Source organism: Amblyomma maculatum, chromosome 7 (assembly GCF_055883805.1).
Source record: "Amblyomma maculatum isolate TAMU_Amacu chromosome 7, ASM5588380v1, whole genome shotgun sequence".
Taxonomy (NCBI): Eukaryota; Metazoa; Arthropoda; class Arachnida; order Ixodida; family Ixodidae; genus Amblyomma; species Amblyomma maculatum.
The window spans coordinates 765,895-779,953 of record NC_139350.1 but is presented as its reverse complement, the minus strand read 5'-3'; positions in this window follow the sequence as shown (position 1 = coordinate 779,953).

Below are 14,059 nucleotides of genomic sequence, written 5' to 3'. Positions count from 1 at the left end.
TAACGCGCACAGTCAAGCCACATGTCTGGGGATGGTATGGCGTCGAGTGTCGAAAAGTTACGGAGCACAAACGCGTGAGCTCTTCAACAACATTAGCGGCGAATTGACCGCCACGATATGTGATGACAATACAAGGCGGCCTGTGTCGTAATACTACTGAGTACAGAAGGAAGAGCGACACTTGATGCGCTGTAGCAGATGGAATAGCGGCGGTTTTACAGTAATTTGTGAAGTAGTCCAAGCAGACTATGATTCAGCGATTTCCATCCAAGGACTTCGGAAACGGACCTATGAGGTCAATGCCTATCTGATCGAACGGAGCCGTCGGGTTCTTCACAGGATGTAGCAAGCCAGATAGAGCTATGGTGGGAGGTTTGTGGCGTTGACATTACTTGCAACTGGCGAGGTATTGTTTAATCTCCGAGCGCATTCTGGACCACTAAAACCTTTCTTGAGCCCGCGGTGGAGTGTTTGAACCATTCCAAGATACCCAGAAGTCGGATCATCGTGCATGACACGCAATACGTTAGTGGTACGTGTCTTGGGGACCACGAGTATACGTACCTCTGGCAGAATGGGGAGTAACTCTTTTTCCATAGGAGGCCATCATGCACACAAAAACTGCCTGTAGCTCCGCTGGCTTGGGCAGCGGCAAAAAGGGTCGGCAGATCTTTGTTCCTTTGCTGTTCTGTTTTGAAAACTTTTTATTTGGGGAACGCAGACTCGACGGCCGATATATAATTGTTGAAATCGTCGCTGTCGGATTCGGTCGTGGCCAGTGGCACCCTAGAAAGACAATCTACGTCTGCATGACGCCTCCCGGTTTTGTAAACCACGGCTAAGTCAAATTCCTGTAACCGGATGGCCTAGAGTGCGAGCCCACCAAATGGGTTTCGAAGGTTCTGCAGCCAATAGAGTGAATGATGATCGGTTACGATAGTGAACGACTGTCCGTACAAATATGAACGGAAATTCTGCACAGCGAAAACGACAGCCAGGCTTTCCTGCTAAGTGACTATAATTTCGCTCTGGCTTGCTCAGGGTACGACTTACGTACGCAATAACATGCTCTCGCTTGTCGTGGCACTGGACAAAGACTGCACCGATGCCGATTCCACTAGCGTTCGTATGAACTTATGTTGATGCAGCAGGATGGAAGCGATGGGGAATAGGTTTCGATATTAAAAGAAACTTAGCTGATGGAATGACGCGTCGCGCTCTGGTGTCCAAACAAAGGGGGCATTTTTGTTGAGAAGGCACGTCAACGTGTAGACAACGTCAGAAAAGCGACGAACAAAGAGCCTAATATACGAACACACCACTAGAAAAATGCGGAGCTTTTCACTGTCTGCGGGGGTTTAAAGGACTCAACAGCTGATGTTTTTTGGGATCCGGCAAACACCATCACCACTGACTAGATGTCCTAGCACCAGCGCTTGGTGCTATCCAAAGCGACACTTTTTCGAGTTCAGAATCAGAGCGGTGTTGTGCAAACAGTTCAAGACGCATACTGGACGGTCATTGTGCTCTTGTAGAGATTTCCCAAATATGACGATATTGTCAAGATAGAAGAGGCCAATCTCCTATTTTAAGCCGCGCAAAACTGTGTTCATTAATCGCTCAAATGCGGCAGGCGCAGTGCACAGCCCCAATGGCATAACATCAAACTGAAAAAGACCACCGGGCGTAACAAAGGCTGCCCTTTCCTTATCTGCAGGGTCCACTGGAATTTGCCAGTAGCCAGACCTGAGGTCGAGACAAGAAATATAGGACACACTAGAGAGGCAGTCGAGGGCGTCGTCTTTACGAGGAAGAGGACAGATGTCCTTTATCGCTTCAGAATTAATAGGTCGATAATCTACGGAAAATTGCCATGCCATTCGTGCGCCATTCTTGCGCACGATAAGGACAGGAGCTGCCCAAGGGGTGGATGACTACAGTATAATGTTCTTCCGTAGCATGTCCTCTACTTGATTATGAATTATGTGCGTTCAGATAAGGACACGCGATAGGGTTTTTCACGAATGGGACGAGCTTAACCAGTGCCGATGGTATACAATGTGTCCGAGACACAGGCAGAAAAATTAGTTCATTTCTTTGAGAAAAGCCAAACATAGGAGAGAAGGGTAGAAGAGTGTCCACAAGAGTGCGGCATTGCGGTGAGCTCAGATAAGCGCTGAATATGTGGAAGAGTGCAAATCCTTTAGCGACCGGAGGTACTGGGGCAGTCATAGCATCTGTGACCAAAGCAACGTCGCGGGACGCAGCGGGTCCACATGAGGCAAGCTTCCACCCAGTTGGTAAAACTGCAGGCTTGGATGATGTGTTCATTGTCCATAACGAAGCACTACCGTGGTGCATGGAGATCACACAATGAGGAATAATAATATTTTTCTTGAGGCATGCTGAGTGAATTGTGTGCACCACTGCCTGAAATGTGATCTGATCAATAAGGGGGGCGTATACGGGGACGAAAATGGCATACAAGGGTGGAACTATTGTGCATTAGGTAATAATAGAAACAGTTCCTTGGTTAGGGCAGTTTTCAAAACGCAGATGAGTGCCGTCAAAATAAACATCTTCACTTCTGTAGTCCACAGAACAAACACAAAACTTCAAAAATTATATTCCTAATATAATTTCATGCGTACAGTGGAATAGGATGATAAATTTGGCTTGAAATATTGCACCACCCACAGACACTTGCGCACCACACACATCCAGAGGCCGCAACGCCTCTCCATTCGCACCACAAAACGTTAAAGCACGACCGCATTCAAACATCACTTTGCGTCCCAATAAGCGTCGAAACTCATTACTCATCACAGACACAGTCGCACCCGTATCCACCAAAGCTAATGTACATACACCATCAATGAACGCGTGAATTTCGTTTTTGAGCATTACAGTAGAAGGAGGAATATTGGCACACCGCGCACTTCCAACGGCCTCCCCCCCCATTGGTAGCGCTGGTTAGGTTTCCTGACAAGGTTATATGGAGCGTCGCCACGGAGATGGGGAACAGTGTACATGGAAAGCAGGTGGAGGGGTAACACTTCCATCAGATGCGGTGGAATGGTAGCGTAGATACTCGTTCGGGACGTTCGGGTAATATCCATGTGTAGCATTGGATTGTCGTAAAACAAGTTCGTGCTGCCGATTCGTTGACACTAGGCTCCGGGTGGTTATAGTTTGGTGGCAGCCTACTGCTGCAGTACCTGGCGGTGTGATCTTCGACGCCACAAAGGTAGCAGATCGGGACTGGAGATGCAAAATGCTGCGGTTGATAAGAGCTCCTAGCGGCATGGGCAGAGGCATATTATTTTCTATTTTGGGTAGCCTGATCATAATATATTGCCGCATAGAAGACGACGCCAAAGACGACAACTGTGACCACAAGCGCGAGACTGGAAGACTCGTTCTGGTCGACCATTCAAACTGTCTACCTTTACCCTAGTAGCACAATATGTTTCTGTAACATTGCAGCAACATTGTCAATGTTGTACAATGTTGCGATAACATTGGACAACGTTTATCCAACATAATGCGAAAACTTTCAGCATTCGATAACGTTGCTGCAATGTTAACAAGTTACATGCTGGCAATGTTGCTCTAAAGTGGTCTTTCCACATTGCAACAATATTGTCAAGTGATGTATAAATGTTGAACCACATACGGTGACATTGCTATAACATTTACTTTATTGGCTGACTGTCGTTATTTCAGACTCTTTCTGCAGCCCAAACAGAAAAGCCGGTATTAGGTCACTCCAATGACCTTGTTACTTCCCCGCATGACAATGTTTATTTATTTTGTAGTTTGAGTGCAACCTTGCATGTCATGTGCATGCGATGAACAGTACAAGTGTACTGAACTTTGTTACACTGAAGTATATATATATATATATATATATATATTTAGACTGCTGAGATTGCATTATCTTTCAATTAAATATGTGGACTAAATTTATAACTGCTGAAGAAATTTTGTTGCTTTCACTAATGCCCCGCAGCCTAATGCTCATGAAGATCATCGCGAATCCAAATCAAGTCGAAATCGCGGCCGCGCCGAGAACCATTCCTGCCAAACCGCGTGTAAGCGGCGATCGGGGCAAATTCTTCACGTGCATGGAGCATTTTCCTTCCTCCATGGCTCACGTGTGTTTCCCTTATTCTAGCATAGTTTTCTTGTGGTTGCCGTGTTCTTGCTGCTGTGTTGCATTGCGGCTTCATAAGAATTCAGCTGAAATGACGGAGACGTGCACAGAGGATAACATCAGTGGTGAGTGATTTCTAACCTACGTTGTTGAGCTGTGACACGTGTTGCCTGGCACAAAGCCAGTAGTGCATATATGCATGTGTTACCCATGCCCTTCGTGATAGTTTGGTAAAGTGCTACATTCATTGTATCATGAAGAGAGTGAAGTGTTCGATAAGCGAAGTGTCGATCCGGCAACGACGCCGAAGAATAGCAGAGGCTGTTAACGACGACTAGAAAACTGTGCGGCAGATGTCAGTCCTGATAATGGTCTTGACAGCAGATCATGAAGAGAGTGAAGTGTTCGCTAAGCGAAGTGTCGATCCGGCAACGACGAAGAATAGCAGAGGCTGTTAACGACGAACTAGAAAACTGTTCGGCAGATGTCAGTCCTGATAATGGTCGTGACAGCTGTTCATGTCTGTGTTCATAGAGCAGCGTAAAAATCTTGTAATTAGAGATGTGCCCACCAAGATGCTTAGCTTAGCAATTCGATTTTTTTTTCAGGGATGCAGCTTCACTTGTGACAACAGCATGATTTGGAAGAGACCCTCATCGTGACCAGCTGGTGGCTACCAGGGCACAAGCATTTTTAGACATGCTAAATTGTTCAGTCAAATGCTGACAATACTTGTTTGTAGTTTTCCAGTGCAATGGCGCATGTCCAAAGAAGGAAGGATTAAACTAGTCAACCTTGAGTTTGGCGCTCTTTGGCCTGAGTCGCCCTTGCGCCATTAAAAATCCATCATCATCATCATCATTAAACTAGTCGTAATGACTCTGCTGTTCATAATACGTCTGCTTGTTTCTGAATACCGAACTAGGTTGTAGTTCTACTTTGTATATTTGTGTCAACTTTCTGCACAAGATAGTGCTACACTGTGCTATAGTGTTTGCGTAAATAGTTTACGGAAGTGTTTTATATTTGTAAATGCAAGTTGAGGTGTGGTAGGTGCATTTTCATGCTATGCTATTGTGCCCAGTAACTGTTTAAAACATTATCTCTGGTTCTTGTTCCTGAGTAGCCTTTGTGTTGTTTTGTAGCTTTGTTGCAAGTTACTTTATAAAGTAATTAAATAAAATAAATCTTGTCTGTGAAATGTAGGCCCACGTGGCACATTTTTCAATCTATGCCAATGTGCCTGTGTAAATGTTCAGTATGTTATATATCTGCTTTCTTTTTCTGAATATGCAGTACTGCTGTTTTATATTTTGTTGCAAGTTTCTGCAATTAATAATTTAGTAAAGTGTCATGTTTGTAAAACTCAAGTTGTGGGACATGCACATTTTAAAGCTATGCTGATGTGCTTAGTAACTGTTGACATTATTTGTGCTTCCTGTTCTTGAGTAGCCGAATCGGCTGTGTGCTATCCCAGGTAGCACAAAGTGGGCTATGAAGGGTGGGCCCTGGTGGGCCCGATGTAGGGAATGCAGGACAGCCCCGGTGGGCTCAATGTGGGTGCTGCAAGAGGGGCCGACGTAGGCCCGAAGCGGGCTGTCGACAAAGCCCCAATTGGCCCCACTAGGGGCCGATGCAGGCAGCCCTTGCGGGGCTGCCCACATTTTTCCGGCATTGTTAAAAGAGCACATCCCGCCAACTCCCCACGATGGTCCTACTTTGGACCGATTTGGGCAGCCGCTTTGGAGGAACATTTTTTTTTAATTTCAGTTAGCCCCTCAGAAATTGACATAGGACCAATGCGGGTTCTATAGCGCTAGCCACACTTGGGCTTGCCCACATTATTCTCATAGGGGTCCGACGTAGGAAATTGATGGAAAGCCCTAGTCCAAGTTTTCCCAATCAATATTTAGGCACATAATTAAGTAATTACTTTATACATGTCTGCACTTTCTAAACAGCCACAATATTAAATTTTACAATAACTCATAACATTCATCTAGCCAAAATGACTTCATGTACATCTTGTTCAGGCTGTGTAGATGTGTGTTCTGAACAGTAATATTGTACTGCGAGTTGCAGGCTGTCCAAAGTAACCACATAAGAGGTAACAGTTAGCAATCAGTTTGTTTTCGTATATGTAGCGCAATTTTCACGAGCGCGAGAACTAAAGCAATGTAAATTTCTAATCGACTAAACATGGCCACAACTGTTATACAAATCATCTATAACAGTAATTTAGGGCAACATTTAATTCAAATAAAAGTTGGAAACAATGATTACGCAATTGCACGCACGCCTTCTAGCCCCATTACGGCCGATGTGGGACCTACAGCGGTTTTGTGTGGGCAGCCCCAATTGGGCTGGGTGTTGGTTTTGAACCTAAAGCCCACTTGCTATTGCACATGCCTTCAAATTCCAAACAAGGGACCAATTTTGGTATCATGCGGGCCCTCCCGCCTTCCAGCCCCATTACGGCCCATGTGGGATATAAAGCAGTTTTATGTGGGCAGCCCCAATTGGGCTGGACGTTGTTTTTGAACCTAGAGCCCACCTGCTGTTGCACGCGCCTTCAATGCCCCCACAAAGGACCAATTTTGGTACCATGCGGGCACGCCCGCCTTCCAGCCCCATTACAGCCTATGTGGGACCTAAAGCGGTTTAGCTAAGGCTGCCTCATTTGGGCTTCACGAGGGCTTGCCCAAATTGAGCCCTTATTCATATTTCACCTGCCCTCAAGTAACCTACAAGGGGCCGATTTGGGCAGCATGTGGGTATGTCCGTTTTCTTGCCCCAATGCGGCCGATGTTGGTCCCACAAAGATTTAATGGGGGCGGCCTCACTTCGGATCTATGAGGGCTTTCCCATAAAAAGCCCACATTTAGGTTGGATTGCCCTCAAATATCCGGCAAGGGACCCTTGTGGTCTGGATGCAGGAATGTGCTCTGCATTAGCCCAAGAAACGCCGCTATGGGACCCATGCAGGAGGAGCAGGGGCAAGCCCAAATGGGGCTTGCCCACATTTGCCCCATCGGGGACCGATGCAGGTTTTATGATGGTTGCCCCAGCCCCACTTGCCTACATCGGACCTACTGGGGCCCCACATTCTGTGCTACCTAAGATGTATGATTGTTCCAAGTTTCTGCATAAAACGATTGTGTTGAAGTAAATGTCTTACATTTGTGAAACTAGCTGCTGTATGTCAAGCTAATGTGTATACTGGAATCAAGCTTGCTGTAAGGCTAATTGAATAAATTCTTCACAAATAAAATAGCGCTAAGAAACAAATGATGGTTTTTTGTAATGCACATGCATATATATAAATCATTCTAATTGCCAGAATAACCACTTTCAGTGCCATTTTCAGGTCACAGCAGCTTATAGCATCTAAATGAGCACTGGTACAGAGCTGATGAATATTACATTTAAGGTCTCATTCAGAGCAAGCGGCTTGAAAAGTGGGGAAAAGCTGTGTTGTCCAGTGCAGCCTTTTAGATATTCGTACTCCTCTGCACCGCACTGCCGTGTGGCAACGAGTAATGTTCAGTTGCTCATTCTTGCGACCTTAAGCTACCATAACCATTGTGGTACGATGATACAATTGCACATGGTTTAGCCTTTCACAAGATAAATTTACTGAACAGCAAGCATCGATAGCTAGTGGCCATCAATGCGGCGGAATATTTCAGTAGCTTGGAATGCTGCCTGAAAGTTTCTGAAACATTACAATAGCTTTGCAACAAAATTGCACTAACGTTGTCATGGGAATGTTGCATGAGTGCAAATAAAAAGTTGTACCAATATAAGAAAATGTTGCAGCCATGTTGCATTAATATTGTCTTCAGAAGTGGCTTAAACATTGACTAAAGGTTGTTGTAACATTGGTGCAATGTTGCTTCAATGTTGTCTTATGTAAGTTGCATCAACGTGGCAAAAAGAGGACACTAGCCCGTTAAGGCAATGTTCAAAGCAAACATTGCGGCCACATTGAGGCAACAAAGTGTGCTACGAGGGCAGGCCCTCCTTGGCGTTCTATCGAGACGTGACACTGTGGAGCGCGCTGGGGTATGCATAAGACTCCTTCCGGCAGTCCACAACGGATCCCAGACATCGACACGCCTTTCCATCGCGCTAGCCACCGCCTTCTAGGCCTAGCCCCGGATTACAGCCATCTTCCGAACGACTCTTCAAACGCCCAAGTTCCTGAGGTCTCCCAAGCTATGGCACATCCCAACCTTACACCGATGACTCTTCAGAACACCAAGGTACCAGAGTGCTTTCTCGGGGAAGCGTTTGAAGATGTTGAGGACTGGCTCGACCAATTTGAGCGAGTGGCCAAGATAAACCAGTGGTATTTTTTCCTTCGGGATAATGCTAGAACGTGGCTTGAAAATCACGAGGCCAGCTTATCCACATGCAATGACTTCCGCCGCCAGCTGGTAGACACTTTTGCGAGAACTGATCGACGAGACAATGCGCTGCGCCTGCTTGAAGTGCGCGTCCAGAAGCCGAATGAGAGCGTGGCTATGTTTGCGGAAAACATGGCTCGCCTTTTTCGCCGTGCCGACCGCGATATGAGTGAGCCATGAAAGCTACGGCATCTCATGCACGGTGTCAAAGAACAGGTGTGTGCCGGCTTGGTACGCAACCTACCTAAAACTATGAGTGAGTTCGTTAAGGACGCTACGGCTATAGAGCGAGCCCTCCAAGACCGGTTCCGCCAGTACAACCGACCCGTTAACTGTGCTCCGACTACTGCGGCGGCGCTGACTGCAACCGATAGGACCACTCTTCGAGACCTCATTAGAGAAATTGTCATCGAGGAGCTGCAGAGAATTACGGCTACGAAGGCTCAGTCATCAGAGGCCCTCATAGAAGCTGTCAGCAATGAAATTCGGTACGCCTTATTACCGTCTGCATCATGCCACGAGTCTCACCCCATCGACAACGCGGCAGTCATTTCGGAACCATACCACGCTCTATAACCGGTCAGCTTCACGGCCGACATTCCCGCACCTTACCACGAGCCGCAACCCGAGAGCTATGCAGCAGTCCTTCGTCGCCCGCCTCCAGACCACGTCCCATCGAGCTCACCGAGCCGTCAGGAGACGCGATTCTTTCAGGGGCCTAGGTGGGCACCTTTCAGGCGCTCTCAACCACGCCGAATAGACAGGTGGCGCAGTTATGACAGCCGACCACTTTCTGCGCACAACCTGGCCACGTGTATCGGTACTGCCGCTAACGCGATGAGGGGCAGGCCTTTCCGCCTGCTTCTGCTGGCCACCACTTCAACGCTGGCTCTGCCCAAATCGAGGACGACCCTCTGATCAGCAGGGAAACCAAATCCCCGGGCTTCCGCCGCCGCTCCTCCCCATCACCACAGCGTTATTCTTCGCCGATACGTCGTAGCATTGCTGGCGTTAGCGGACGGCGGTCCCCGAGCCGTCGCCGGAGAAACTAACAGCCTCAACTCGCAAGGGGAGGTTGAAACCAGTCGAAAAGTGTCAAAACCCTAATCACCGCCACAACTGCTGACAACACCCCGTGCTTCTGACGTCGCTGTTAACATTGGCATTGCCCCACTAGCACTGAAAATGCCGCCTACATTACCGCCGAAAATGCCGCATCAGATGAGCAGCCCCGACGACGAAGCTGACACCGCCGACCTTGCCGCACTTCTGCCGCAAATGCGAAAGAGACGAGCAAACCAGATAAAATTGTTAGCGCTGACCTCACCGTTTCCATTGACGGGCTGGAGGTACATGCTCTGGTGGATACCGGGGCGGATTGTTCAATTATTAGCCACAAACCGGCTGATAGGCTGCGTTTTAAGTGCTGATGTTTTAAGTTTAGTACGTATTACAGTGTGACATTGACACTGCAAATGTGCTGCCAGTTTGTTGTTCCCTTCCATTTCTTTATTGAAAGCGATTGTAATGTGTACATTATGCTACTTTGTGTACCTTTCATGTTGTGCTAAAATAACTTGTTTTTCTTATAATCGCTACTGCCATGTATTGGTCCCCTTGGCCTTTGTCAAGCTGGGAGCAAAGCTTTTAGCCGAGGGTGACCATCCAGATATTTCTGGCAAATAAAATATATTGATTGAAAGTAAAAACCGAATGGACTGGGCCAGTAATTAGAAGTGCTGGGGGTCAGCTTAGCACCAACAGGGAAGGAAATGTGGTGTTTGTTGGCAGCTTCGTTATTTTCCCTGACTGTTATAAAGGCCTTATCTTAAGCATGGACTTTCTGCGTCTTCATGGGGCTGTATTCAGCATTCGGGACAGCGTCGTTGCCTTCATCAAGAATCATGAAGACCTTGGGTATGCGGAAGTACTACTGAAGCCCTTACGCGTCGCTAATGAGACGGTGACATTACCTCCGCGATAATGTTCTCTTGTTGAAGTGAAGTGCGACGTGGTGCATACCGGCGATGGTATCGCAGAACGGGCAGTCACCCTGGTACTCAGCCAAGGTGTTTCTATAGATCGAGGTCTAGTCAACTTGACCAATGGGCATACCGAAGTGCTGCTCACAAACTTCAGCAACTAGCGTCAGCATATTCCGAAAGGCACAACTGTGGCCTTTGTAGACAGCCTCCCAAATGCGCAGCACTGCTTCTCACTGCAACAGGAAGGATCAGTGTGCACGACGCCCTTAACCATCGTCGATGTGAGCCAAAATTTGTGTTCTGCAGAGCGGGACCGCTTTTTGGATCTCATAGATCAATTTCGAGACTGCTTTGCTTCCGAATCGCGGATCGGCCAAACGCCTTTGACAAAACATCGAATTATCACAGGTGACCCGATTCGTCCGATTCGACAAAATCGTTACCGTGTGGCTCCGAAAGAACGTGGAGCCATACATCGCCAGATGGCCTAAATGCTTAGAGACGACGTTATCCAGCCGTCGCAGAGCCCCTGGGCTTCCCCTTTCGCACTTGTTAAAAAGAAGGACGGCAGCTTACGATTTTGCATAGACTATCGCAAGCTCAACCAAGTGACCAAAAAAGACGTTTACCCTCTTCCTCGCATCGACGATTCCCTTGATTGCCTACGAAATGCATGTTACTTCTCATCAATGAACTTGAAAAGTGGATATTAGCAGATTGAAGTAGATGAGAGGGAGCGGGAGAAGGCAGCATTCCTCACTCCCGATGGATTGTATTAGTTTAAGATCCTTCCGTTCGGTTTATGCTCGGAACCAGCAACATTTCGGAGGCTGATGGACACTGTGCTCTCGGGACGTAAGTGGCAAACATGAGTGGTGTATCTTGACGACATGATTGTGTTTTCGGCCACATTTTAAGAGCATCTATACCATTTGCTAGCTATGTTTCAGGCCATATGACCTGCGGGCCTCACACTAAACCCAGATAAGTGCCACTTCGGTTACGAGGAGCTGCAGTTCTTAGGTCGCGTCGTTAGCCAAGAACGTGCCCAGCCTGACCTTGAAAAGCTCTCCGCACTCGCCAAGTTTCCAACATCTACGGACAAAAAGACATTGCGGCGCTTCCTGGGTCTTTGCGCGTTTTACCGCCGGTTTATTGCTGGCTTCTCACGAATTGCCTGGCAGTGTTTTTACTGACGCGTGACAACGTTGTCTTTCACTGGGGTTAAGAACAGCAACAAACTTTTTATAAGCTGCGGAGGCGTCTACAGACACCACCTATCCTGGCGCACTTTGATGACGACGCCCCTACACTGCTTCATACGGATGCCAGCAATTTGGGCTTAGGTGCTGTGTTATCGCAGCGCCAGGATGGTGTGGAAAAAGTAATTGCTTACGCCAGCAGGACCATATCTAAAGCAGAAGCGAACTACTCGGAAACCGAAAAAGAATGCCTTGCAGTGGTATGGGCGGCTATGAAGTTCTGCCTTTATTTGTACGCTCGCCCCTTTCAAGTTGTTAGCGACCATCACTCTCTTTGTTGGCTGACGAAGTTAAAGGACCCTTCATAGAGACTCGAGTGCTGGAGCCTTCGATACAAGAATTCGACATGGCAATTATTTACAAATCTGGAAAGAAGCACACGAATGCTGATTGAATTTCGCGAGCGCCGGTAAAACCTTCCACTATGACTAATGAAGACACTGCGTTTTTAGGTGTCATAGATGACGCAACGCTTTGCCAACAGCAGCGAGTGGACCAGGAATTGCTCCCTATTATTGATTTCTTGGAGAAGTCCTGCAGTGGGTATAGTCAGGCTGAGGATGATGATGATGACGAATCTCCTAATTCTTTATTCGCAACAACGTACTTTACAAGAAGAACTTCCACCCTGGGGGAAACAGTCATCTACTCGTCCTCTCATCGGCTCTCCGCAGTGAAGTTTTGCAAGCGTGTCCCGATGAGCCAACCGCCGGTCACCTAGGCTTCACCCGCACGTTGGCTAGAGTACAGCATGGATACTACTGTCCAAAACTGCCGGCGACAGTGAAACATTATGTACGTACGTGCATAGACTGCCAGCGTCGTAAATCACCCCCTGTAAGACCAACTGGCCTACTCCACCTACTTCACGTGCCAGCGACACCTTTTAAGCAAATCGACATAGAGCTCCTGGGACTTATTCCGACGTCCACAGCCGGGAATAAATGGATAGTTGTCGTCACCAATTATCTAACCCGCTACGCGGAGACCAAGGCTTTGCCAAGGGGTACCGCCACCGAAGCAGCTCGGTTTTTCGTCCAGAACAATGACTTGAGGGATGGCGCTCCGGCGCTCATTATAACTGACCGAGGAACTGCATTTGCGGCCGAACGTTTGGAGACCATTCTCCGTCTCAGTGGTACCAGTCACCGTAAAACTACAACCTATCACCCCCAAACCAATGGGCTGACTTGACGGAACGCCCCAATAAAACCACCGCAGACATGCTTTGCATGCACGTTGACGTGAACCACAAGAATTGGGACAAAATTCTTCCCTACGTCACGTTCGCCTGCAATACGGCACGCCAAGACACCACTCGTATGACACCATTCAGCTTCCTTCACGGGCGACCAGTAACAGCTATGCTGGATGCAATGTTGCTCCCGAATGCCGACACCCACGATCTCGATCAAGAAAGCGAGGAATTCGCTCAGCGCAAGAGGGAGGTCGACAACTAGCGCGTGTGCGATCAAAAATCAGCAAGAGCATGATGCACGACGCTACAATCATAGACACTGACATGTAATGTACGAACCTGGCGACAAAGTATGGGTCTGGACGCCTATTCGCCGCCGTGGACTCGTCGAAAAACTATTGCGGCGATACTTCAGGGCCTATGTTGTTCAGCGATGTTAAACCACGACGTCAGTTATGAGGTGGTGCCATACGGGGTGTCGACAGCAAAGCGACGCCAGCAACAAGCCGACGTCGTGCACGCTATACGTATGAAGCCATACAACTCGGTCTGACCTTGACCTCCTACTTCCTTTTATTCTCATCGGGACGATGCTTCCTGTGGAGGGGGGCAAATGCCGCATAGAAGACGACGCCAAAGATGACGACTGTGACCATAAGCGCGAGCCTGGAAGAGAAGGAAGCCTGAACGCATGACTCGTTCTGGTCGACCATTCAAACCATCTATCTATAGGCCCTGCTTGGTGTTCTATCGAGACGTGACAATATGCTGATAAGAGCTAGGAACAGCAAGACACGTCGTAGTTGTGGCTGAATTTTCGTATCGTAATGCTAGCAATCCTGGTAGGTCGGATTGAAGATCGAGATGTACTTGAGGCAGTCACATCTTTGGGCGTCGAGCATCGACGAAGCAGAGTTGGCGAAATGCACAGGCGGATAGTGAATCGAAGCTGCAGCTTGAGGAGCTTGGGAGAAAGACAGCCCTACAATCGCTTGTGGTGGCAAAGAAGCCAGCATTATAGGGACCCTGTATATCCAGAGACCTCAGCA